General features: G+C 29.9%; 1 protein-coding gene and 1 long non-coding RNA gene across 2 annotated transcripts in view; both read left to right on the top strand.

The window, feature by feature from the left end:
* LOC135958943 (uncharacterized) overlaps positions 1-14,346 on the top strand; it is a 131,041-nt gene extending 116,695 nt beyond the window's left edge. Inside the window, exon 3 of the long non-coding RNA XR_010576479.1 lies at positions 14,277-14,346. This is a non-coding gene — a long non-coding RNA (uncharacterized LOC135958943). The remainder of the gene's footprint in view (positions 1-14,276) is intronic.
* Positions 1-27,916, top strand: part of LOC135958942 (uncharacterized) — a 625,963-nt gene that overhangs the window by 535,771 nt on the left and 62,276 nt on the right. The window lies entirely within an intron of this gene.

The raw sequence follows: 27,916 nt of genomic DNA on the forward strand, positions 1-27,916 counted from the left end.
TTTGTGTAGTATTGCCCCCTCCAACCAAGTAGCTTCGAAGTCATTTAAAGCCATTAAAAGAAAATCACATACAATTTGTGCAAAAAAAAAGAGGCTTAATTTAGCTGTGATTTTGTTGGTGTTCATTTGCAGGCTAAAAAGGGCAACATGCAGCAGACTCACACACATTTGCTATATTGTACAATAGTAATCGTAAATTTAAACGTAAATTTGGAATTATTTTTTTGTGTAAATACTCGCTCGTATAATAAAGAAATCTACAGGTACACGTTTCAATTCGTAGGTTATCGCTGGCATTAAATCTTAATTATGAGAAATAGTTTTCGCTTTTTATTTAAATGGATTTTAAGAAAATAAATGAGGAATTTTAAAGGAATATTTTAACTAAAAGGAAATTATAGAAACAAATATGAACATAATTTACCTATAAAACTGAAGAAAATAAAAATTAATTCCTTAAATTACTAACATAAGTTCTGATTATTTGAAAAAGTTAAGAAAATGGAAGAAAATTTGTCTTTAAACAATCCATTGTTAAATGAGCAATTGCGCGTTTTCCTCTTTAAACGATTTGCAAATTTAAATTTATCCCTTGTTTGGAAATTCTAATTTTGCAAGATAAAATTGTTTGAATCTGCATACTGTGTGTTTAAATCATTTTGTCTCCTACAGCAAATAATTTTAATAACTTCTATTGATTTATTCATGTTTCTTACAATCCCAAATAGATCACTATTAAATATCAACAAATTCGCTACGCAATTGAAAGAGATATTATTCATTTAAAACTTTGTAAAATTCTGTGTAACTTTTAATGCCACATTTTTTGTTTTCGGGACAGCTTTAATTATCTGAATGCATTCATTAATTCCTAGAATTAAAACAACGTATTATTCATCATTTGCCAATACTCTCTGAGGTTATAAACCAACCTGGTGTTTTTTTTTCGCTTTGTTGTTTGCCAACTGCGAAAAAATAATATATATTTGATAAAATTTGGCCTTTTTGTTTCTTTTTTAAACTATATTCATCACCCTGAATAAAAAGTTTTTTTTTTCAATGTAAAACTATATGAAATGAAAGATAAGCTTTTCATCAGAAACATCAATGGTTTTTTGTGTTTAATTAAATGGGAATTTTATTAAGGGTATTCAGAGGAAAGAAAAATGTAGGAGATTTAATTGAAAGGCAAACTATGTATTTGAATTCTGAAATATTTTAAAAAGTCTTAGTTAAATACCTTGATAAGCCACAGGAATTCGTGTTCCAATATCAGTTTCAATCGTAGTCCAATTATTAGAATTAATCGTAGGTCATTATATAGTCCAATATTAGCATCAATCGTAGGCCACAATACAGCCAATCCAAGGTCTTTATATAGTCCAATATTAGAATCCATTCAAGGTCATTATATATATAGTCCAATATTAGCATCAATCCAAGGTCTTTCTATAATTCAATATTTGCTTCAATCGTATGTCTTTATATAATCCAATATTATCATCAATCCAAGGTCTTTGTATAGTCCAATATTAGCATTTATCCGAGGTCATTCTATAGTCCAATATTATCATCAATCCAAGGTCTTTGTATAGTCCAATATTAGCATCTATCCGAGGTCATTATATAGTCCAATATTAGCATCAATCCTAGGCCTTTATATAGTCCAATATTAGCATCAATCCAAGGTCATTATATAGTCCAATATTAGCATTAACCCATGGTCTCCATATAGTCCAATATTAGCATCAATCCAAGGTCTTTCTATAATTCAATATTTGCTTCAATCGTAGGGGTTTATATAGTCCAATATTAACATCAATTCGAGGTCATTATATAGTCCAATATTAGCATCAATCCTAGGTCTTTATATAGTCCAATATTAGCATCTATCCGAGGTCATTATATAGTCCAACATTAGCATCAATCCTAGGCCTTTATATAGTCCAATATTAGCATCAATCCAAGGTCATTATATAGTCCAATATTAGCATTAACCCATGGTCTCCATATAGTCCAATATTAGCATCAATCCAAGGCCTTTGTACAGTCCAATATTAGCATCTATCCGAGGTCTTCATATAGTCCAATATTAGCATCAATCCAAGGTCTTTCTATAATTCAATATTTGCTTCAATCGTAGGGGTTTATATAGTCCAATATTAACATCAATCCAAGGTCATTATATAGTCCAATATTATCATCAATCCAAGATCATTATATAGTCCAATATTAGCATCAATCCAAGGTCCTTAATAGTCCAATATTAGCATCAATCCAAGGTCTCTCTGTAGTCCAATATTAGCATCTATCCGAGGTCATTATATAGTCTAATATTAGCATCAATCCAAGGTCTTTATGTAGTCCAATTTTAGCATCCATTATTTCCAATTAAATTTTTCTCTAATAGGCTGCATTATTAAAAAATTAAGCACAGGTTTGTTTATTGTTTTTTCTTTGCAGTGAATAACCCTATTATGATTTTTATTTATTTCCATTTGTCATTCAGTTCCCGCTCCTTTTTCTACAGAACTTTTAGTCAATTTGAAATGTGAGTATGCAACATGTTGTTGGCTCATGGATTTTTCGGGCGAATTTTCAGTTTTTTTTTTTTATATTTCAAATGAATACAGTAAAAGCTTTACATAATTATGAAATTTATTGGAAAATATGACTTTTAAATAATATTAGGACATTACAGCAAGATTTCACAGTTGTTGTTAGTCATCTCATATGATAAAACATTGTCATATATTTATTTCAAGCATTAACAGAAAGAAGTAAATAAATTTGCACTATTAAAACAATAGAGGTTGCATTTCAAAGAAAAGTAAGGGTCAGGATGTGTACTATTTGACTTGAAAAAATTAGCTGGAAAAAAATTTAATTATTTCTGTTCTGTGCAATCAATTTACAGCTGTTCTTATGAATTTTGTTGTAATAAAAATAAAAATATTAGCTGAAATAATTTAATAAAGACTTCTACGTTTCTCATTTCAATATTAGCATAAATCGAAGGTCTTAATATAGTCCAATATTAGCATCAATCCAAGGTCTTTATATAGTCCAATATTAGCATCAATCCAAGGTCTCTCTGTAGTCCAATATTAGCATCTATCCGAGGAGATTAAATAGTCCAATATTATCATCAATCCAAGGTCATTATATAGTCCAATATTCGCATCAATCCAAGGTATTTATATAGTCCAATATTAGCATCAATCCAAGGTCTCTCTGTAGTCCAATATTAGCATCAATCTTAGGTGTTTATATAGTCCAATTTTAGCATCAATCCAAGGTCATTATATAGTCCAATATTAGCATCAATCCTAGGTCTTTATATAGTCCAATTTTAGCATCTATCCGAGGTCATTATATAGTCCAATATTAGCATCAATCCTAGGTCTTTATATAGACCATAATTACCATCAATCCAAGGTCTCTCTGTAGTCCAATATTAGCATCAATCTTAGGTGGTCATATAGTCCAATTTTAGCATCAATCCAATGTCATTATATGGTCCAATATTAGCATAATAAAGACTTCTCCGTTTCTCATTTCAATTTAAATTATCACAAAGTTTTTGTTTTGTTTTCAATTTTAACTCATTCTATCTTTTTACGTCTTTCAATTCTCCACTAATTTATATTATTCCAAACTTTAGTTTAAAATGCTTTAAAATTCTAATCAGTTTAACTATGTAAACCTCTTACAATGATGGAAACTTTATTAAAATCTTGTTTATGCTTGATTCGTATTACAAAAGAAATCATGATTTCCACCAACCCAACCAAACAATCAACCCACTCACACACTTTTGCTTTTAATGATTTCGCATGGAACCTCTAACCATTAGACACGAGAGTCAGTCAAGAAACATGACCATAAACATAATAGCTAAACAACTGTAAATTGAGGTACTAGATAAATTAAACACTGTGAGAAATAAATATTTAACAAGTAAGAGAGCTATATTCGGCTGTGACGAATCTTAGATACCTTTCACCAAATTATACTTAAAACTAATTATACCCTTCACCTTCGTGAGAAGGATATATATATGTTTGTAATTTCTACATTTTTCATTTCCGACCCTATAAAGTATATATAATCTGGATCCTTATAGATAGCGGAGTCGATTAAGCCATGTCCGTCCATCTGTCTGTCTGTTGAAATCAATTTTCTGTAGACCCCAGATATCTTCGGGATCCAAATCTTCAATAATTCTGTCAGACATGCTTTCGAGAAGTTTGCTATTAAAATCAGCAAAATCGGTCCATAAATAACGGAGATATGAGCAAAAAAACGGGACAACCTCGATTTTTGACCTATTTTTGATCTATATCTGGATTACTAAGTCATTAATATAGACAATATGGATATCTAATTATAGATATTTCAAAGTTCATTGCAACGATGTAGATAAGGCTATAGTAAGTTGGACCTACAATGGCTCAAAATCGGGAAAAATATTTTTTAACCCAAATTTTTTTTTCATAAAAAAATTTTTTTTGTCATACATTAAAAAAAAAAATTGGAAAAAACTTTTTTTAAAAAAAATTAAAAAACAATTTCAAAAAAAAAAAAAAATTTTAAAAACAATTACAAAAAAATTAAATTTTGTTTACCTAAAAAAATTTATTTTAAAATATAATTTGGTGAAGGGTATATAAGATTCGTCACAGCCGAATATATCTCTCTTACTTGTTTTTTTTTTTAAATATAAAAAATTTTTTTTTCCAAATTTTTGTTTAAAATTTTTAAATTTTTGTTTTTGAAAAAACAATTTATGACAAACAAATTTTTGATGAAAAAAAAAATTCGGGTTAAAAAATATTTTTCCCGATTTTGACCCATTGTAGGTCGAACTTAATATAGCTTTATATACATCGTTGCAATGGACTTTCAAATATCTATCATTAGATATCCATATTGTCTATATTAATGTCTTAGTAATCCAGATATAAATTAAAAATAGGCCAAAAATCGCCATTTGTGGGCCGATTTTAAATAGCAACCGAGCCGGAAGAATTCCCGACATATTGATGTATGAATCATGTATGTAAGTTATTTAGGGGCTACGGAAAGCTAATTTCAACATACAGACAGACATTGCTATATCGACTTCACTATCTATAACGATCCAGAATATATATACCATGTCCATTTGTCCGCCTGTCTGTTGAAATCAATTTTCCGAAGCCCTCAATTAACTTACAAACATGATTGGTACATCAATATATCGCGTATAGTCCTGCCTCGGTTGCTCTTTAAAATCAGGAAAATCGGCCAAAAACTAACTGAGCTATAAGCCGAAAACCCAACTACCTCGATTTTTGGACCCTATAACTCGATAACATGTACAAAGACAATATGGATATCAAATGAAAGGCAGTGCAAAGAACTTTACAATGCCATAGAAATTCTGACCCACAATTGGTCAAAATCGGGAAAAATTGTTTTTAATCAGAATTTTTTTTTCAAAATTTTTTTTTTTTTATAAAATTTGTTTGTATTTTTGTGCTAGATTTATAGTAAAATATACTTAATTTATTTAAGTAAAGAAGTTGAAAATCTAGTTTAAATATTTCCCAAATTTTCTTTGATTTGCTGTTGAATTCAAAGAACTTTACAATGCCATAGAAATTCTGACCGACATTGGGTCAAAATTGGGAAAAATATTTTTTAATCCGAATTTTTTTTTATTTTTACAAAATTTGTTTGTATTTTTCTGCTAAATTTATAGTACAATATATTTAATTTATTTAAGTAAAGAAGTCGAAAATCTAGTTTTAATATTTCCCAAAATTTCTTTGATTTGCTCTTGAATGCTGGTATTTTGCTAAGTGTCTTATAATTTTCATTAAAACATTCATAACTTGTTAACAAAAAAATAGAAACAAAAATAAGCAACTCCATAATAATACTTCAAATAAAATGACTGTCTAGTAATAATTAAAAGAAAATATTTCTATAACGTGTAGAAAAGCTTTTTTGTGTTTTCTTCAAATTATGCGAAATTATAAAAACACACAGCCATTCGTCAGCATTTCTTTCATACACTACTCAGTTAATTTGCAGCCAGCATGAATAAAATTTACAAACAAAGTCTTTAAGTCTGGCTTAAAAAAAACAAACAGAAAAAGTGCATTCATTGTAACCCGGTCTTAAAGCTTTTAAAGCATTCCAAACATTTAAATTTATACTCACAACATTGCAATGTGAAGCTGACTACATTGGCAGCCAATTACAAATACTGTTTTTCTTTCATAAAATTAAATACTAGTAGTACAGCAACAGCAACTACAAATAAGACAATAAATGTAGTAATATTTACTGTATTTAAACTTGGCCATTACAACTGTACAGTGTTGTGGCTTAATTTTTTTTTTTAAAACAATCAAACAGCAGCATCTCTACGCTTTTTTGTCTTTGCCAGCCAGCATCATGATCATTGTTATTTTAATCGTTTATTAAGATCTAAAACAAGATAAATTTGCTAACAAATCTCTCTCTCTCAAAAAAAACAATCTCTAAATTTAAGTTTTAAACACAATTGTCATAACACAGCTTCAGACAACATGCGACATACACAACAATTACTAATAACTAAAACACACATGTTTGGATGGATGGAGTGAAGAGGTAAAATTACTCTGGAATCAAACAACTGGAAATGATGATGCGAATGCAGCAGCAGGCCTTCTTCATCTGCACTATTATGGCATGTGAATGAAGTTTTATGATATTGTTTTATATTCATACATGACTGAATGCCAGTCAGCCTAGCCTGCCTGGCTGCCTGCATACGACCGTAGTACGTGTATGGCAACTATTTACTGATGGACGGACGTACGGAGGGGAGGGACGGACAGTCATATAATAATAATAACAACGGATCATCAAAGTTTAATGTTATTTTTGGCCTTTTTGACTCTATTTATGAATTTCAAATCTTCTTTTGTTGTATTGTTTTTTTGGTATGAAAACAAAGTTTAAAGTACAATAATGTGAAAAAAAACCAACTACACAGAGAGAAACAAATATATTATGCCCTTTTCTGGATGAATGGATACGTCAACAAACAAAATTGTTGAATTTTGAACGATATCAGTCCACATGAGATTCAAGAGCGTTCAATGCATCACGGAAAAGTTACAGTTTTATATGGGTTTTGGACTGGCGCCACTAACGATCCATGTTTTGTTGAGCGTCAAAGGCGAGCGCTATATGTCGATGATTACCATATTATTTTGACCTGAAATTGATGATATAGATAAGATAACAAACGACATGACACACTGAACATTCTGCACGAGCGATTTGAGGTCAAGGTCATCTCACGCGCAGGTGATTTGACCTGAGATCGTGCAATTTCGCAAGGTTTTCTTAAGTCTATGCGAATAAGCCACAAATCACAGCGGCCCTCAAAGCCAACATATATACCATGCCATCGGTCAAATTCTGTCTGATTAAAATGCGAAATTTTTTAAAATTTTTAGCTTTTATTTTGATGGCCAATACTTTGAAAAATTTATTCAAAGTATTGGCCATTGTTACCCATTTTTCTGGCAACATATGGATTCCGTGCCAAAGAAACTGCTCATCTTTTGAGGCCAATAACGAATCAAACCAATATCGGATACTCTGTTCCAAAGTGAAACGTATTACAGAGAGAGCTATCGAGTGCATCGATCGAAACAGATAGTAGTCGGACGGGCACGGTCTGGTCTATAAAGCGGGTGAGGCAAAACATCACAACCTCTTCATTGTAAACACTTTTGAAGCCAAGAACGAATCAAGCCACTTTCGGATACTCTGTTCCAAAGTCAAGGGTATCCCAAAGAGAGCGATCGAGTGCGTCGGTCGAAACAAATAGTAGTCGGACCGGCACGGTCTGGTCTATAAAGCTGGTGAGGCAAAACATCCCAACCACTTCATTGTAAATACTTTTGTGGCCACAGAACGAATCAATCCAATTTCGAATACTCTGTTCCAAAGTGAAGCGTATCCCAGAGAGAGCGATCGAGTGCATCGATCGAAACAGATAGTAGTCGGACGGGCACGGTCTGGTCTATAAAGCGGGTGAGGCAAAACATCACAACCTCTTCATTGTAAACACTTTTGAAGCCAAGAACGAATCAAGCCACTTTCGGATACTCTGTTCCAAAGTCAAGGGTATCCCAAAGAGAGCGATCGAGTGCGTCGGTCGAAAGAAATAGTAGTCGGACCGGCACGGTCTGGTCTATAAAGCTGGTGAGGCAAAACATCCCAACCACTTCATTGTAAATACTTTTGTGGCCACAGAACGAATCAAGCCAATTTCGAATACTCTGTTCCAAAGTGAAGCGTATCCCAGAGAGATCGATCGAGTGCATCGATCGAAACAAATAGTAGTCGGACGGGCACGGTCTGGTCTATAAAGCGGGTGAGGCAAAACATCCCAACCACTTCATTGTAAACACTTTGAGGCCAAGAACGAATCAAGCCACTTTCGGATGCTCTGCTCCAAAGTGAAGGGTATCCCAAAGAGAGCGATCGAGTGCATCGATCGAAGCAAATAGTAGTCGGACGGCCACGGTCTGGTCTATAAAGCGGCTGAGGCAAAACTTCTCAACCACTTCATTGTGACGGTCAGCAGCTCATAATAGATAGGACCCTTTTGCTAACACCAAAACCAAAGCATTACCTTAGCGCCATGGATATTTTTCTTTGGTCGATTCGGATGGTTGGTCGGGTTTCACATACGATCTTTGATGCTTCGGGTTATTGTAATGGATCCATATTTCATCGCAAGTAATGATTGGTTGTGAAATGTTTTTCTTTTGTAGCGTTTAAGCATCATTTCGGGCAAACAAAATCTCTTTAAAGGTCTATCCGCTTCAATTCGTATGATACCCACCCAATCCCTGCTTTTGGAGGAATATTGCTGCTTGCAAACGTTTTGAAATTGCTGATTGAGTAGCTCCCAATTATTTTGCAAGCTCTTGTTGAGTTTTACAAAAATCTTCATGGAGTATTGCCTCCAAATCATGGTCTTCTTTTTTGACTGGCGTGCAATCTTTGTAGTCCGTGTCAAAATCACCACTTCGGAAACCGATCAAACACACTCACAATAAGTTTCTGGTAGCTTCTATGGCATTTTTTTTTGAAAGAAAAATATCGAGTCAGTGAAATTTAAAATTTTCTCACCCTGTATTTTATGACATGTGCATGACGTTCTTCTCGAGTCATTTTAAAAACCCAAATGAACACATAAAAACATGTCTATTTTTAGATTTTTTTACAAACTCAATTGTTGTTTAATGTATGTTTTTTGCATTTAAATTTAACTAAATTAACTTGGCTTTGTAAGCCATCATAAAAGGTTGGTACTACTCGTATTGTATTGTTTTTCAAACCATAATAACAGCAAAACTAACAACAAATCGAATATCTATCAAAAACCAAATTAAATATTAACAAAAACACAACAGTTAACAATTATTTATTACTTGATTTAGTTGTGAATTTTCAAACCCTCCCCAAAATATAAGCTTCTTCGGCAAAATATGTTGGAGAGTTAAATGCAGAGGAGACAATAAATTAAAGATACAAATATTACAAATTGTTTGAAATCGTAATAGTCGTTTAATTGCCATGAATTTTATTTACTTTTTTTTATTAAAATAATTAAATTAATTTTTGGGTAATTGTGTAAAAATTGTTGTTTTTATTTTCTCTCATTCATTAATTTCTTTGAGCTGCTGCTGTATTTTTTAAATTTATTTTGGTTTGAGTTTTTTTTTAAGTAATTGCGGTTTTTATTAGATCTTTCTTTTTAATGTTGTGCGCATTTACAACGTGTTTGGAATTTAAAATGACCATTTAAATAACAATTTTCGTTAAATTTAATTTGCTGCATTAAATAAGCAAAATGACAGGAGTTACTTACAGACTTCATAACAACAAATGTACATAAATACTTGTAGAGATTTTGTTGTACTAAATGAAGTTAAGTGATTTAATTTTCTTAAAATAAAATAAGAAAGAATTTAAAAATTGTTTAAGGAAAATTAAACCTGATTGTATTTGTTTACTTTTAAAGGTTTCTAACATAAAATCAAGCTCAGTTCTAGTTCAGTTCTAGTTCAGTTCTAGTTCAGTTCTAGTTCAGTTCTAGTTCAGTTCTAGTTCAGTTCTAGTTCAGTTCTAGTTCAGTTCTAGTTCAGTTCTAGTTCAGTTCTAGTTCAGTTCTAGTTCAGTTCTAGTTCAGTTCTAGTTCAGTTCTAGTTCAGTTCTAGTTCAGTTCTAGTTCAGTTCTAGTTCAGTTCTAGTTCAGTTCTAGTTCAGTTCTAGTTCAGTTCTAGTTCAGTTCTAGTTCAGTTCTAGTTCAGTTCTAGTTCAGTTCTAGTTCTAGTTCGGTTCTAGTTCAGTTCTAGTTCAGTTCTAGCTCAGTTCTAGTTCAAACACTCTATAATCCTCAACTTTCATACAAACCTATTTTTGTTTTAATAAATGCATTTCTAGAAATGATACTTTTTTAAGGTCCTTTCATAACTTTGTACTTTCTTGAAGTGAAGCACTTTAAAAATAACTTTTTTGAATAGGTACTTTTTAGAAAATGTGATTTTATTAGCAGTCACCCTTGCAATTGACCATTTCGAAAATGACATTTACAAAAATCTACCTTCATTACAAATAGGTTTACATTTTCAATACTTTCTTAAAGTTAAATCATAATTTTCATAGTTGAAATTTAAACTGTCTGCCTAAGAGTCTACTTGCCTATTTCGCTGTCAGTCTCTCTGTTTTGATTCATTGACTGTCAATCTTTTCATCGGCTTAATTACAAAATTGTTTATACTTGTGTTCAGATATTTATTTACTTAAAAATTATTTTAATCATCTTTAAGACTGACAACAATATCTATATGTACATATGCATGGTGAAATTTACACTTTTTTTCACTTTTAAACATCTAATTAAAAATGACATGTTTAATATGAAAAATCAACAAATAAATGATTGAAGAAAAAAAATTGCTAAATATCAAAAAGATAGCGATATGAAGAAAAAACAACATGACTTTAATACGCATTAAAATAAACATCATCATCATCTTTAAAATCAACAAAAGTAAAACTGAAAGATTTTTGAAAAAAAGTGATTGAAATAAAGCCAACCACAACAATTATTTAACAAAAGGTTAAATAAGAAAAAAGATATTACAACAAATGAAAATGAAACCGATAAAATCCCAAAAGAAAATATTAGAAATTTTTATTTTTGAAAACTTTTTAAAATAATTTTTTTTATTAAACAAAACAACATAAGTTAGTAGTTATCGTTACACTGTGAACTTGTTGGTTTCTTATTTCCACTGGTACGTTCGTTACACTTGTGACTAAAATACTATAAAGACAACAACAATAAGATTAAAATGTGTAAAATGTAAATAAATAAATAATAATCTACATGTAAGTAATAATACAAAAAGTACATAAACACAGACAGATGATACGAGTAACCAACGAATAAAAAAAAAACTTGAAAAAAAGTATTTTACTGCGAGGTTACAAGTATTTCGAAAGTGAAAACTTGAAAATTGTTTTGTTTGAATTGTGTTTCATTAACAATAGATACATCATCACATACTCAGGTGATACTTTTTGCCATGTTCCATCTAAATGATAAGAAAAATATATGTTTTACATTTAAAATTGTGCCACTGGGTAAAAAAAAAGCGCTTGAAATGTTTGTTTTTTTTTCTCGCTCATTGTTAATCAATGTGATTTCTAACACCCAAATTTGTTTGGCCTGTATTTGAAAATGTTGGATTCTTTGTTTATTTTACAAATTTATTGTTGTAAATACTTAGATAAGTTGTTTTATTGGTTGGCTCTGAGTACTTACACGAATTGTGCAACTTTTTACAACATCATCATTATTTCATCATTTTTGTTTTCAAATGCAAATGATTATTTATTTATGTATATAGAGTTTTGTTGTTTATATTTCAATAAATTTATGCAAATTAAAGTTATTGTTAATTACTGTGGAGATTGTTAAGTGTATTTTTGCCCTAGTATTTAATGACATTGGTGCTGAATTTATCAAATATTGGTTTTCGTGCGGTTCGTTTATTGAAGATGAAGTTGGGAAATGTTTTGATTAGATATACAATTTAAAAGAGAACTCTTTACAATTAGCTAAAGTAAATACAAAGGGTCTAATACCTAGGAGCACAACCAACAAATCGTTAACAATATTTATGCCCCAGAGTTCCTGGTAAACTATCCTTGAACTAAACTAGAACTAGAACTGAACTAGGACTGAACTAGAACTGAACTAGAACTGAACTAGAACTGAACTAGAACTGAACTAGAACTGAACTAGAACTGAACTAGAACTGAACTAGAACTGAACTAGAACTGAACTAGAACTGAACTAGAACTGAACTAGAACTGAACTAGAACTGAACTAGAACTGAACTAGAACTGAACTAGAACTGAACTAGAACTGAACTAGAACTGAACTAGAACTGAACTAGAACTGAACTAGAACTGAACTAGAACTGAACTAGAACTGAACTAGAACTGAACTAGAACTGAACTAGAACTGAACTAGAACTGAACTAGAACTGAACTAGAACTGAACTAGAACTGAACTAGAACTGAACTAGAACTGAACTAGAACTGAACTAGAACTGAACTAGAACTGAACTAGAACTGAACTAGAACTGAACTAGAACTGAACTAGAACTGAACTAGAACTGAACTAGAACTGAACTAGAACTGAACTAGAACTGAACTAGAACTGAACTAGAACTGAACTAGAACTGAACTAGAACTGAACTAGAACTGAACTAGAACTGAACTAGAACTGAACTAGAACTGAACTAGAACTGAACTAGAACTGAACTAGAACTGAACTAGAACTGAACTAGAACTGAACTAGAACTGAACTAGAACTGAACTAGAACTGAACTAGAACTGAACTAGAACTGAACTAGAACTGAACTAGAACTGAACTAGAACTGAACTAGAACTGAACTAGAACTGAACTAGAACTGAACTAGAACTGAACTAGAACTGAACTAGAACTGAACTAGAACTGAACTAGAACTGAACTAGAACTGAACTAGAACTGAACTAGAACTGAACTAGAACTGAACTAGAACTGAACTAGAACTGAACTAGAACTGAACTAGAACTGAACTAGAACTGAACTAGAACTGAACTAGAACTGAACTAGAACTGAACTAGAACTGAACTAGAACTGAACTAGAACTGAACTAGAACTGAACTAGAACTGAACTAGAACTGAACTAGAACTGAACTAGAACTGAACTAGAACTGAACTAGAACTGAACTAGAACTGAACTAGAACTGAACTAGAACTGAACTAGAACTGAACTAGAACTGAACTAGAACTGAACTAGAACTGAACTAGAACTGAACTAGAACTGAACTAGAACTGAACTAGAACTGAACTAGAACTGAACTAGAACTGAACTAGAACTGAACTAGAACTGAACTAGAACTGAACTAGAACTGAACTAGAACTGAACTAGAACTGAACTAGAACTGAACTAGAACTGAACTAGAACTGAACTAGAACTGAACTAGAACTGAACTGAACTAGAACTGAACTAGAACTGAACTAGAACTGAACTAGAACTGAACTAGAACTGAACTAGAACTGAACTAGAACTGAACTAGAACTGAACTAGAACTGAACTAGAACTGAACTAGAACTGAACTAGAACTGAACTAGAACTGAACTAGAACTGAACTAGAACTGAACTAGAACTGAACTAGAACTGAACTAGAACTGAACTAGAACTGAACTAGAACTGAACTAGAACTGAACTAGAACTGAACTAGAACTGAACTAGAACTGAACTAGAACTGAACTAGAACTGAACTAGAACTGAACTAGAACTGAACTAGAACTGAACTAGAACTGAACTAGAACTGAACTAGAACTGAACTAGAACTGAACTAGAACTGAACTAGAACTGAACTAGAACTGAACTAGAACTGAACTAGAACTGAACTAGAACTGAACTAGAACTGAACTAGAACTGAACTAGAACTGAATTAGTACTAGAACTTGAACTGTGAACCAGTTTAGTTCTGCTTTTCCCAAAACTTTTATATAAACTTTTACTATTTAACATATGCTTTAAATTATTATTAATAGCTTTTATTTTTAAATACATATTAAAAATATATCTGTTTAAATTCATACGAAATTAATATTAAATTTTTCCTCCTTTTTTTACTTTCAGGTATGTGCACAATTTTCTCAAATGATTAAATATTACGGTAATTTATTCTTAATACAATTTACAACAGTATAGAATACTCCTACTTAAACATGTTCGCTCTATTATTAAAATCTATACACACAAATTTGTGCTGCATACTTTTAAGCTGTAAGAAATTAAGCATACTTTAAGGAAAACTTTTTCTTTGAAACATATTAAAAACAAAAACAATTTTAAGGATGTTAAGAAATTTAGAGTTTTTTTTGTGAGAAAATACAACCCGGAAAAATAACGACAAGCCTTCGCTCCTACTCTGTTTACTGGAACAGAATCTAATTAACTTTTGTTGTTAGGAATCAAATTTTTTCTGCTTACCTTCAAGCTTTTGTAAACTGTTTATAAATTTATGCTTTTTTTTTATTAATTTATAATTTTTTTATAAAAAAAAGGTTAAAAAAAAGATCAGAAGAAAACTGGTAGCAAGATTAACTATAGAAACTCAACAATAGAAATATGTTTTTTATGAGAAAAAAATCAACAGCTTTCAAAACAAATTTCTTGTTGTTTACATTCGATTTTTGTTTCAGTGTTTTACGTTTTGTTAAGTCTGATTTTGCTATCTAATTGTTTTCTAGACAATTAATCTTAATTTATGTTGTTGGCGAATGTCATATCAAATGCCTTTAAGCCATACTTTGACCAATTTTTGCAAAGCATTCCAAATGAAGAAAAAAAAACACATTTGTAGCAATCATTATTATAAAAAATATCAAAAAAACTAATTGAAATCATTAGTTAGATAAGAAGCAAACAAGTTACTGAAAATAAGCAGCTACTATGTCACACAATAAAACTAATCCACAATTATTAGGTATTTCCCCGGCAGCCTTTGGAACCAGTTTCCCTTTGATTGATGTTTTAACTATGAAACATTATCATTGGTTACCCAACAACCTACTAGCAAGGCTTCCTATATCCACCTCATATTTTTAATCAAGTGCTCTAGCAACTCTGCTAGATTGCTCATTTCAGACAAATGATTAATGACTGGCTAATAGAGGATAAAAGCTTTAGAAAAATATTCAATAAAATTCTAAAACAAAAAAGAAACATTAACAGTTATTTTTGGCCAAACAAAAAAGTTTCAAACCAGTTACAAAAAATTTACTTTTAAAAAATAATTACTTGAACGAATTTTACTTTTGTAGCCAGCTAAAGTGCCACCTTACAACTGCTACCAATAAATTATTGAAAAAAACAACGTGTGTGGGTCATATTTTTTACAAGCTTTTATTTCTCCTTTACTTGACCCTAATTTTGTAGTTTTATTAATAATTTTACGAAGTTTTACAAGCTGTTTTTGTTTTCTGTTTCTGTTAATTTTTTTTATTTTTTGATGTTGTGAACGATGTTTTGATGTTGTTTGCAGATAAAACTCTCTTGAGAAATTCAAGTAATACAAGTAAGACACTTAACCAGGCTAAAAATAAAGCCCGCCACAATCATTAATTTGCCAAATATTCCCGATAATAAATTGACTTTTACTTGGTCATGTATTGTGTTACACTCGACACAATTTTCAATGTCAATGAACGTTAAAGTCCAGCAACGATGAAATGAAAAATTTAAGACAATACTTGACAATTTTACTGGGATCATTAATTATGTTGATAATTTAAAAGATTATTCAATATTTTTTCTTTAGTTTTTTTTTATGGGCAATGACAAGTAACAAATTGTAAGAAAACTGACAATTTTAAGTGATTGCTGTTGAGAAAAGGGGTGCAGTATGTAGGACCTTTTTTAAGTTCTCTTGAAAAAGAAACAGTTTAATTATAGGAGAGTTGAGTGATGACTAGCAAAAGTCCTTAATATAAGAGTCATAAATTGCGTAATTTAAAAAAAAATATAAAAATAAAATAATTTACAAAGCTCTTTAAGTATTCCTGAAATCATCACAGTTCTGTTCTAGTTCTAGTTCTGTTCTAGTTCTGTTCTAGTTCTGTTCTAGTTCTGTTCTAGTTCTGTTCTAGTTCTGTTCTAGTTCTGTTCTAGTTCTGTTCTAGTTCTGTTCTAGTTCTGTTCTAGTTCTGTTCTAGTTCTGTTCTAGTTCTGTTCTAGTTCTGTTCTAGTTCTGTTCTAGTTCTGTTCTAGTTCTGTTCTAGTTCTGTTCTAGTTCTGTTCTAGTTCTGTTCTAGTTCTGTTCTAGTTCTGTTCTAGTTCTGTTCTAGTTCTGTTCTAGTTCTGTTCTAGTTCTGTTCTAGTTCTGTTCTAGTTCTGTTCTAGTTCTGTTCTAGTTCTGTTCTAGTTCTGTTCTAGTTCTGTTCTAGTTCTGTTCTAGTTCTGTTCTAGTTCTGTTCTAGTTCTGTTCTAGTTCTGTTCTAGTTCTGTTCTAGTTCTGTTCTAGTTCTGTTCTAGTTCTGTTCTAGTTCTGTTCTAGTTCTGTTCTAGTTCTGTTCTAGTTCTGTTCTAGTTCTGTTCTAGTTCTGTTCTAGTTCTGTTCTAGTTCTGTTCTAGTTCTGTTCTAGTTCTGTTCTAGTTCTGTTCTAGTTCTGTTCTAGTTCTGTTCTAGTTCTGTTCTAGTTCTGTTCTAGTTCTGTTCTAGTTCTGTTCTAGTTCTGTTCTAGTTCTGTTCTAGTTCTGTTCTAGTTCTGTTCTAGATCTGTTCTAGTTCTGTTCTAGTTCTGTTCTAGTTCTGTTCTAGTTCTGTTCTAGTTCTGTTCTAGTTCTGTTCTAGTTCTGTTCTAGTTCTGTTCTAGTTCTGTTCTAGTTCTGTTCTAGTTCTGTTCTAGTTCTGTTCTAGTTCTGTTCTAGTTCTGTTCTAGTTCTGTTCTAGTTCTGTTCTAGTTCTGTTCTAGTTCTGTTCTAGTTCTGTTCTAGTTCTGTTCTAGTTCTGTTCTAGTTCTGTTCTAGTTCTGTTCTAGTTCTGTTCTAGTTCTGTTCTAGTTCTGTTCTAGTTCTGTTCTAGTTCTGTTCTAGTTCTGTTCTAGTTCTGTTCTAGTTCTGTTCTAGTTCTGTTCTAGTTCTGTTCTAGTTCTGTTCTAGTTCTGTTCTAGTTCTGTTCTAGTTCTGTTCTAGTTCTGTTCTAGTTCTGTTCTAGTTCTGTTCTGTTCTGTTCTGTTCTGTTCTGTTCTAGTTCTAGTTCTGTTCTAGTTCTGTTCTAGTTCTGCTCTAGTTCTGCTCTAGTTCTGCTCTAGTTCTGTTATAGTTCCCCAACAGCAGCCCTTTTTATAAAGGCCCTGGTACTTTAAGATTTTCTATTTTATCTTATTTTCCTGGAAACTTATTTTACATTAATTGTGCAACATTTTCAAGTTTATTTTCTTTTGTATTTTTGATGCAATCATTTGTTTTAATAAGAATACAAATAAACTGCTTTGTTTTCGTTCACTTTGCATAATTTCTTTCGTTGTAATAAACGATTTAGTTTTGTTTTTTTCAAATTCTCAGAAAATGTTTTACTTTAAAATTAGTTTCTACCCTTGAGTATGCTAAACAAATTGTTATTATTTCATTAGACAAAAGGTATGCTTTGAATTATAATGTTGGCAATTGTTAAATGCCTTAAAGTATGCAAAACATTTTATTTTATTATATAATATTTAGTTATAAGATTCCTCAAAGTCTGTGAAAATGGCTAGAAATTGATAAAATTAAATTTTAACAGGAATTTTAGAGAATGAACTAGTAAATAAAGGTTGTATAACAAAATTCTGCATTCAATATTTAATACACAGTGCGTGACCTTTACAAAATTTGTGCAGAAGCGATTCAAAATCGCGAACAATTTCAAAATTATTGAGAAATACGGAGGTGCCAGAAGCATTGGGAGTTTATATATTGTTTTAATTAATCCAGACGGAAAATTTTAAGCCAAATAAATCTTTATTTCCTAAAATATAATATTCACTCTTAATTTTATTGGCATCATGGTTAGTTGGCTTCATAATATATTTAGAAATAAGACAAATGATGCTTTTGAACCCTTAAAGTATGCTTTGAAATCGTACTATGACTAACAAAATTAGTTTTTTTTTTGTTCTATTACTTACGACTTTATTCAAACTATAAAACTAATTTCGTTGTTCGTCCAGAATTCCTTGGAATTGTTAATTTAATAAATTTGTTGGAAAATATTTTATGTAGAAATAAGAGAACTCCAAAAAGTATGATAAAAATAACTTTATGAATGAATATATACAAGGCTTTAGTGAAAAATTTTCCTAAAAGTATGCTGCAAATATTTTAGTTTTCTATTTAATTAAGGATATGCTTCATTATTTTTACATATTAAATTAAAGATAGCATACTTTACAGTAATACAAATATAATTTGTTTCATAATTACTATTTAGTGTAAGCTCTCTTAATCTGCTATAAAATAATTAATTATTTTAAAAACTTTTAAACAAATTATGTAAAACTTATAACAACAGGAAAATATCATAAATTATTATGAAAATGTCAAAAAAAAACAACAACACAACACACTTTTAGCAACAAAATGTGTAACAAAACTTCAACACACACAATAATGAAGCCACCACCTCAACTTACTTATAGTCACTCTAAATATCTCGAAAGGTTTTGAAAAATACAATATCAAACACACACACCCACTCAAATATTTCTCTACTTGTAACAGAAATTTTAAAAATTTTTTAAAAACGGCGGTATATCAATTTATTTTCTTACATTTTTTTCATACATGACAAAAAAAAATTGTTACACATCGTTGTGGTCTTTGGAGTTAAATTTGTACGCTTATTTTTCAAAGCTTATGGGCAGTTAATTTGTTTGTCACTTTATATTTGTGTAACATAAAGTTGAATATGGAGAAAAAAAAACCTAAAAATACATACTTAACTGCCACAACTCACGCATAGTGTTTATAAACCCGGTTATCCGTTAACCGAAAAACCGGTTTTTCTTTGAAATCTCGGTTTTTTGCGAACCGGTTAATTTAAAATGTTGATTTTCGGTTAACCGGTTTATTCGGTTTTTATCACTCGGTTAACCGGTTTTTAAAATTTGAGACTTAAATTATTAAATCTAATGTTTTTGTGCATTTTTTATATTCATTGTGTACACATTATATCAAACATTCGGTCTGATTTGAAACCTATACTGCTGATTTACAATACAAACCTCTTTAGATTAATATTTTTAAGAATTACAATTATTCTAAATAGTAGAGGATGATGAGTTTACTGAAAAACTTTTTCAGAATAAATTGCACATATTGAAACTATTAAAAATTAAATTCCGCATAATTCTAGAAGTTAAACTAAATTTTAATAATGATTCATTATAAATTTTGTGATGATTTTACGAAACGTTAAATTGAATTTAATGTACATACCTTCTTTCAATAAATTTGACTTCATTCGTGTGTTTTGTTCTTAAAATTTTATTTTATTAATCATTTCGTTAGCTTAGTGTACAAAGTCCTATTCAGAAATATTGAAATCCATGATTTGAAATCTGATAATGGAGTTTTATTAGTTATTTGGTATGATTTATAATAACAAATAATCACAGCTAAGAAGAAGCGCGTTTGCATCTTATAGGTCCTTTTTTGGGACTTGTAACATTTTCTGTTTCATATCAAAAATTCGAGGTGATAATAAATATCAAAATTATTAAATATTTAATTAATTTTACATTTTTTGGTTGAAATTTAATGAAAAAAACAATAATTAAAACAAGTATTATATATTTAGTAAAATATTTATACTCAATTCCATTTGACTGAGATAATAATTTTGAAATTTTTACAAAATGGAATGGACTTTGCACTTTTGTATATTTAATATTAACCATTATTCCTGGCTACTAAAAACTAAAAATTTCAAAGTTGTGTATACTTTATTGGACATTTAATGTTTTCTACATATATATGACGGTTAACCGGTTTAACCGGTTTTTTCGATGTCGGTAAACCGAAAAACCGGTTTTCTAAAAAAGGCCAATTTTCGGTTAACCGACAAACCGGTTTTTTAAAAAGTCGGTTTTTTATAAACACTACTCACGCACCAAAAGAAATTAAGGAAAAAAAACTTGACTTAAACATGCTTTAATTAAACTTTAAAATTTTGTTTCTCTTTTTTTTTTCTTCATTTTATAAGATTATATAAAGAAATATTTAACTTTAACTTTTAAAATTAACAAACAAAAAAAAAACACACAACAACAATGTTTTAGTTATAAAAAAAACAACTACACACTTGTATATTTAATCACTAATTTTAGCTCAATGTGTGGCTGGCTGGCTGCATGAAGCTGCCTGCCTGCCCGTGCTTGTTTCTGCTCGTGCTTGCAAGTTAATGCTGCATGTTTATTCAATACATTTGGTTTGTGTTTTATTTGTTGGTTTTCGATTGGTCCAAAAAAAAATTATTATCATAAACTTCATTATAAGACAACCAAAAAAACACAAAAATGTTTATTCACAAAATATCGGTAGACTTCAAACATATCAATGTTTGAATATTTCAGCAGAAACAAAAACATAACGTCTACAAAATCATTAAAAAAATGTTTTTTTTATTATTTATATATTTAAAATATTATATTTTAAATATAATTAAGAGAAACAGTAATTTCTTAAGCAACAATTTAAAAGAATTATTACGATTTCAAAGTTATATGGAAATGGTAATTCAAAATTTACGTCAAATTTAAATTAAATTGAGAAATATAAAAACAAGAAGTTAAGGATCAGTATTAATATTGGAAACTTTATCAGTTAAAAACAAAAAAAAAAACAAATAAGACAGCTATATTCGGCTGTGCCGAATCTTATATACCCTTCACCAAATTATACTTCAAAATAAAAATTTTTTAAGTAACCAAAATTTTTTTTTTTTAATTTTTTGGAAAATATTTTTTTCGAATTGTTTTTATAAATTTTAAAAATTTAAAAATTTTTTTTTTAGTATTTTAAATTTTTTTTTAATATTTAGCGGAAAAATAACTTTTGGTGAAAAAAAAAATTCGGATTAAAAAATATTTTTTCCGATTTTGACCCATTGTAGGTCCAACTTACTATGGTCTTATATACAGTGCTGTTCGAAAAAATAAGGCCACCCTCATCCAACATATTCAAGACAAAAAATGATGTACATAAACGTTATAAACAACACTTTTATCATTTATTTTTGTTAGGTTTTAATACAAATAACTTAAATTAAAACATCATATGGTAATTCAAATCTTAAAAAAATATATATACGTAAAAATACTTCAGGTAGTGATTTTTTGGTGTGAATAAAAATAGGGACACCCAATCTAGTTATCTAAATTAAAGAAATTTTATATATTAAAGTTTGATTTTATTTTTTAATTACATTTTGTTTACCTCAGTACTTAGTCGAATAACCATTATTTTCAATGACAGCTGCGCAACGTCTTGGCATTGAGTCCACAAGCTTCTGGCAAGTTTCGTTTGGGATATTTCTCCACGCATCTTCAATCAATAACCATAGCTGTTGTTTATTCGATGGATTCTTTCCTCGAAGACGCATTTTAACAATTTGCCATAAGTTTTCAATAGGATTTAAGTCTGGCGACTGTGCAGGCCAGCTCAAAACTTCTACGCCGTTGTTCTGAAACCAATTTTTTGCCCGCTTCGATGTGTGTTTCGGATCATTATCTTGTTGAAACACCCATCGAAGCGGCATTTCCCATTCCGCATAAGGCAACATAATGTCCTTTAGTATATTAGTGTAGTATTCAGCGTCCATTCTTCCCTCAATCCGAAATATAGGCCCTGTTCCATTATAAGAGAAACAGCCCCATACCATTATATTTCCGCCTCCATGTTTAATAGTTTTCGTGGTATATTGGGGACGAAATTCGGTGTTAGGAGGTCTTCGCACAGTAAGACTGCTCCGGTCAGAGTTAAATAAATTAACTTTTGTTTCATCTGACCACAAAATATTTCGCCATTTGCTCAGGGGCCAGTTTAAATGTTTTTTTGCAAATTCTAGTCTTTTCTTCTGGTGTTTTTTTGTAAGATATGGAACCTTTCTGCTACTTTTCGACTTCAAATTATTTTTAAGTAACAGCTTACGTATAGTTGAGGTGGAAACATCTAAGTTATGCTCTTTTTTAAGGGCAGAAGAGGTAATAAAAGGATCGTTTTTTACATGTCTCAAAATTTTCCGCTCCAAATGGGGTGTTATTTTTGATTTTCTTCCTCTATTTTCCGGTTTAAACTGACTCTTTACAGCATTTTCCACCATTGTCTTTGAGCAACCGTCTTTTTCAGCTATTTTTCTATAGCTCTCACCTTGGCTATGTAGTTTTTTTATTATTTCCCTGCGGTCTTGAGTACAATGTTTGCCTCTGCCCATTTTTTATTCTAAATGTTATTTTTTGTTTTTAAATTATTGTGGAACTATGAAATATGTATTAAACTTACCATTCAATTAGAAATTTTTTTGTAAATTCTTATTTTTTGCAATTTTTTACAACTGTCCCTATTTTAATTCACACTTGTTTTCACGCCTAAATTCATAATTATATTTAAATTACAAATAATGACGCGTAAAGAATTTTAAAAATAACGGGATAATATTTATAAGAGATCAATAAAAAAAGTGCATTTATTTGTTTTTGTACAACTCTTTGTTTAAGAGATTTAAAATGTAAAAACTCTTCAAAAAGAATGTGGCCCTATTTTTTCGAACAGCACTGTACGTCGTTGAAAAGGTCATTGAAATATCTATAATTAGATATCCATATTGTCTATATTAATGACTTAGTAATCCAGATATATAATACCTTTCTCACGAAGGTGAAGGGTATAAAAATATGAGATAGTCTCACATTTTGAATGATAACTTAGTTTATATTTAACCGATTTCTTTAATTTTCTTATTTTCAATAGCAAACTGTCTAGGACAATAATAAACGTGTATGATAAATCTTATCAATTTCGGTTTTGTTTTTTAGATATGAAAGTGATTTACACAGACACAAATTGCCAAAAAAGCTTATAATTGCATAGTGTGAAAGGGGTCTGAGTTTCATTACCAATTACATTGAATAATAAATAGTTTTGATGAATGTTGACAATTTCGGGTTTGTATTTTATATGAGAGAGTGATTTACACAGACATTTATAGCTAAAACGACTCAGAATTGTAGAAACTTATACACTTTATAAGTTTTTAAGTGAAGGGTTGATAACTTTTTTTCTACTAAATCGATTTTGCTGAGTTTCAATACCAAACTGTTTAGAACAATGCTAAACAATATAGATGAATCTCGTCAATTTCGGGTTTGTATTTTGGATGTGAATGTGATTTACACACACAGTTATAGCTAAAAATACATCGAATTGCATAATAAACTAGAATAAACACTTTATAGGTTCTTAGATGAATATTTCTAAGCTAAACAAACATTTTGATTGATAACTTTGTATCTATTGGGCGTTTGTCTTAAAAATGCAGAATTTTTTAAAATTTTTAGCTTTTATTTTGAAACATTTGTACAATAACAAGTAAGAGAGCTATATACGGCTGTGCCGAATCTTATATTTCCTTCACCAAATTATACTTAAAAATATTTTTTTTTTAAATATTTTTATTTAAACAAAACAAATTTATTTTTCCAAATTGTTTTAAAAAAAGTTTTTTACAATTTTTTTAATTTAAAAAAAAAACAATTTTTCAAAAAAAAATTTGTGAAAAAAAAAATCTTTTGATTTATTTAAACAAAATTATTTTTTAAATTTTTTTTCCAAATTGTTTTTTAATTTTGTTTAAAAAAGTTTTTTCGAATTTTTTTTTTAATTTTTAAAAAAAAATTTTGGACAAAGAATTTATGAAAAAAAATATTTTTCCCGATTTTGAGCCATTGTAGGTCCAACTTACTATAGCCTTATATACATCGTTGCAATGGACTTTGAAATATCTCTCATTAGATATCCATATTGTCTATATTAATGACTTAGTATCCAGATATATATCAAAAATAGGCCAAAAATCGAGGTTTTCCCGGTTTTTTCCTAATATCCCGGCCATTTATGGGCCGATTTTGTCGATTTATAATAGCAACGAATTCCCGATATATTGATGTATGAATCATGTATGTAAGTTATTTGTGGGCTTCGGAAAGTTGATTTCAACAGACAGGCGGACATGGCTTAATCGACTCCGCTATCTATAAGGATCCAGAATATATGTATATACTTTATAGGGTCGGAAAATTATATTGTGGAAATTACAAACGGAATGACATACTTACATATATATACCCTTCTTACGATGGTGAAGGGTATAAAAATTTATTCAAAATATTGGCCATTGTTAGCTGAACTTTTCCCATCTTTCTGGCAACATATGGATTCCGAGCCAAAAGAACTGCTCATCTTTTGAGGCCAAGAACGAATCAAGCCAATTTTGTATACTCTGTTTTGAAGTGATGAGCATCCCAGAGAGAGCGATCTGAATCGATCGAAACAAATAGTAGTGGGAGAGGCAAGGTCTGGACTATAATACGAGTGAGGCAAAACTTTCCTACCACTTCTTTCTAAATAGTTTTTAACAGGTATTGCAACATGTGGCCTGGCGTTGTCATGATGAAATATTACGGTTTCATGTCTGGCGAGTTTCGGCCAATGCTCGCTTCAAATGAAAAATTCGATAGATATGACCCTTTCTTCCCACCAAATAAAGAGCATTACATTAGAGCCATGTATATTTGGCATTGGTGTCGATTCGGCTGGTTAGCCGGGCTTCACATACGATGTCTTACGCTTCGGGTTACAGTATATTTTATAGCTTTCAATAATTTCGGACATGCAAAATCGTATGTCAAAGTCTCTCTTTCCCTGCTTTTGAATGAATACTGCTGCTCGCAAACGTTTTGAGTAGCTCCCAATGATTTTGCAAGCTATTGTTGAGTTTGACAACAATCTTCATGGAGTAATACCATCACTCGTACAAACCATCTCTCGCACTTCGAAAACGATGGAACACATTCACAATAAGCTTTGGTGAGCAATCGGTGTGCTTCAGCGGCACCTTTTTCAAATTAAAGAAGTAAAGCAAAACTTCCCGCATATGACGCTTTGTTGGCACACAATTCGACATTTTCGTAGAATAAAAAAAATGTTGTTGTTTCCACTATAATGTTCAATAACTAAGTAAGAATAAATGACCTTCAAAATTACATATAAATAAAAATTTGCCATCTATTGTAATTTCCACATTACACCCAATATTATATTTGTTTATATTGTTTTTCATTTGCAAAACAAAGAATTAACTGTTCCCCTTACTTATTTATACTTATACTTATTTATACATAAATGATGATGGTTTTTTATTACCCTTACATACCTAAATATATAAATCTATCTGCAAGTATCATCTTTATTATAAACGTTATTTTTTTCCTGTTTTTATAACACAGATGAATCATTTTGTATGATGTTGTTTTGTTTTGTTTTTTTTTGGGTAAATTTTACAAATTTGCCGCTGTTTTTTAAGTAAAGGTTTTAGATTTCGCCAACTTGTTTTTTTTTCTTGGTTTAAATAAATTTTAATTTCAAAGATTTTATCTCTTGAAATGGCTTGGGCAGTCTTTAATTATAATTTAGTAATATTTGTTTATGAACAATAGTTACAAATCAAAAATCTTGAAAATAGACTTTGTAATAAACGAACTTGATCTTTTGAGGATTTTAAAAAATTTTAAATATTTTTTTTTAAATGTTATTGACTTATTTCTTGTAAAGACCGTTAACATTTAGATTTTTTTTTTTAATTTTTCAAGTAATTTTTTTTTGTGATGACCATCTTATTTTGTTTATTATTTAATTAATAAAATTGAAAATTTTATGTTTCAAAATTTATGACTTTTGGTTTGTTTTTTTTTCGTATTGGGTTATTTGCAAAATGGGGAGGGAGTAAGTCTTGGCTTAATTGTGATTTATTGGTTAATTATTTTAAGTTATATCCGGTTAAGTGTGTAAATCATTTAAAACAAATGCTAATTTTTTATTGAAAATTTAATTTCTTTTGTTTTTTTGGCAAAATTTTATTGCATTTGAGCTGCTGCTGCTGGTGGGGGTTGAATGCTTCAATCCAGTTTGTTAATTAGCCTGGTGTTTATTAGTAAAAGTAATCAATTTGTCTATAAAAATTAAAAAAAAGATTGTTTAAAAGTAAAGTGAAGTGGCGTAAACAAAAATTTATTCATAATAAACACTTAATTGCAAGAAAAACAATTAAAATACACTGCGTGGTAAAAGTAGAGACATGCAGTGTATTATACCAGCTAAATACCGAGGAATAGTTGTCCATTTACTCATATTCGTTTCATTCAATAATAGAACTTTTTAATTATTAAAAACACTTTAAGGAATATGTGTAAATTTCCTTATAAAAACCTATTTTGAAACATATTGAACTTTAAGGTCAAAAGGTTAAATAAGTTTCATGTTATGGCTTTATTTCATCTAAAATGGTAAGAGAAATTTATGAATTTTCTTATACAACAGTATTTTTAAAATTATTAAACCTTAAGGTCAAAAGGTCAAATTAACAAAATTTGTGAAAATTCCCGGAATTTCTTTTGAATTTCTATATAAACGATAATTTTAAAAGATAATATTTCACATTATTACCTTAATTCATCAAAAAAATGGTCTAGTAATAGGTTTACAGCTAAAGTAAGAATTTTCATATTTAAACGTGCAGATCAAAAGGTTAAATTTCTTCTTATTATTTTATTTCCTTCGCAATTTGGTCGGGAAATAGTTACTGTTGCCTTAGCATTTCAAAATTTGTCTGTATTTCAAATATTTTTTATTATTCATTTAACCAACAATCAATCATCAGCGATTTTAGATCAAGGCATTTGATTTAAAGCAATATATCCATTCTAGGCGATTCTGTTTGAAACACTTTATGACTTGTAATAACAATAAAAAATAAAACAAATATAATTTGTTTATTCTTTAAAAGAAAAACAATAAAACAATTGAGTTTTTTTTATGAGCTGTTACTGATGGAATACAATACACAAGTACAGCAAAAGTTTAAATTGTTTACATTTCACCCTTCAATCAAGGGGTTTTTATCAATAAATTTTGGAAAAATTTTGTAAGAAAATTCATGTTTTCAATTTTTATTTTACTAATTGTATAAAACATTTAAGAAAATGCTTCAAATTATTAGACAAGTTGGTGTAAATGAATTTTTCATGTTGTCTAATAATTTTTAAAAATTTTAAAAAAATATTTTAATGTAAGTTTGAAGTTTGAAGTCTGGAGGTCACAGTTCATTATGGAAAATTGTAATGATTTCCACATGTCTAACATAAATTTTATTATTTGCTTACCTTTAAAGATGATTAGGAAAATTTATAATTTTATGCAATTCCTAGTCTATTTAGCTATATGTGTGTGTGTAAATCACTCTCGCGTCCAAAATATAAAACCGAAATTGTTGAGATTCATATAAAATGTTTAGAATTGTCCTAAACAGTGTGGTTTAGAAACTCAGCAAAATTGATTTAGTTGAAACAAAGTTATGAACAAAAATTTCACTTTGAAATATTCATTGTTTGACCTAAAGATGAGTTTTTTTTAAATTTTTAGCTTTTATTTTGTAACATTTGTACAATATAAAGTTATTAAAAGTA

Source organism: Calliphora vicina, chromosome 4 (genome assembly GCF_958450345.1).
Source record: "Calliphora vicina chromosome 4, idCalVici1.1, whole genome shotgun sequence".
In the NCBI taxonomy this organism is placed as follows: Eukaryota; Metazoa; Arthropoda; class Insecta; order Diptera; family Calliphoridae; genus Calliphora; species Calliphora vicina.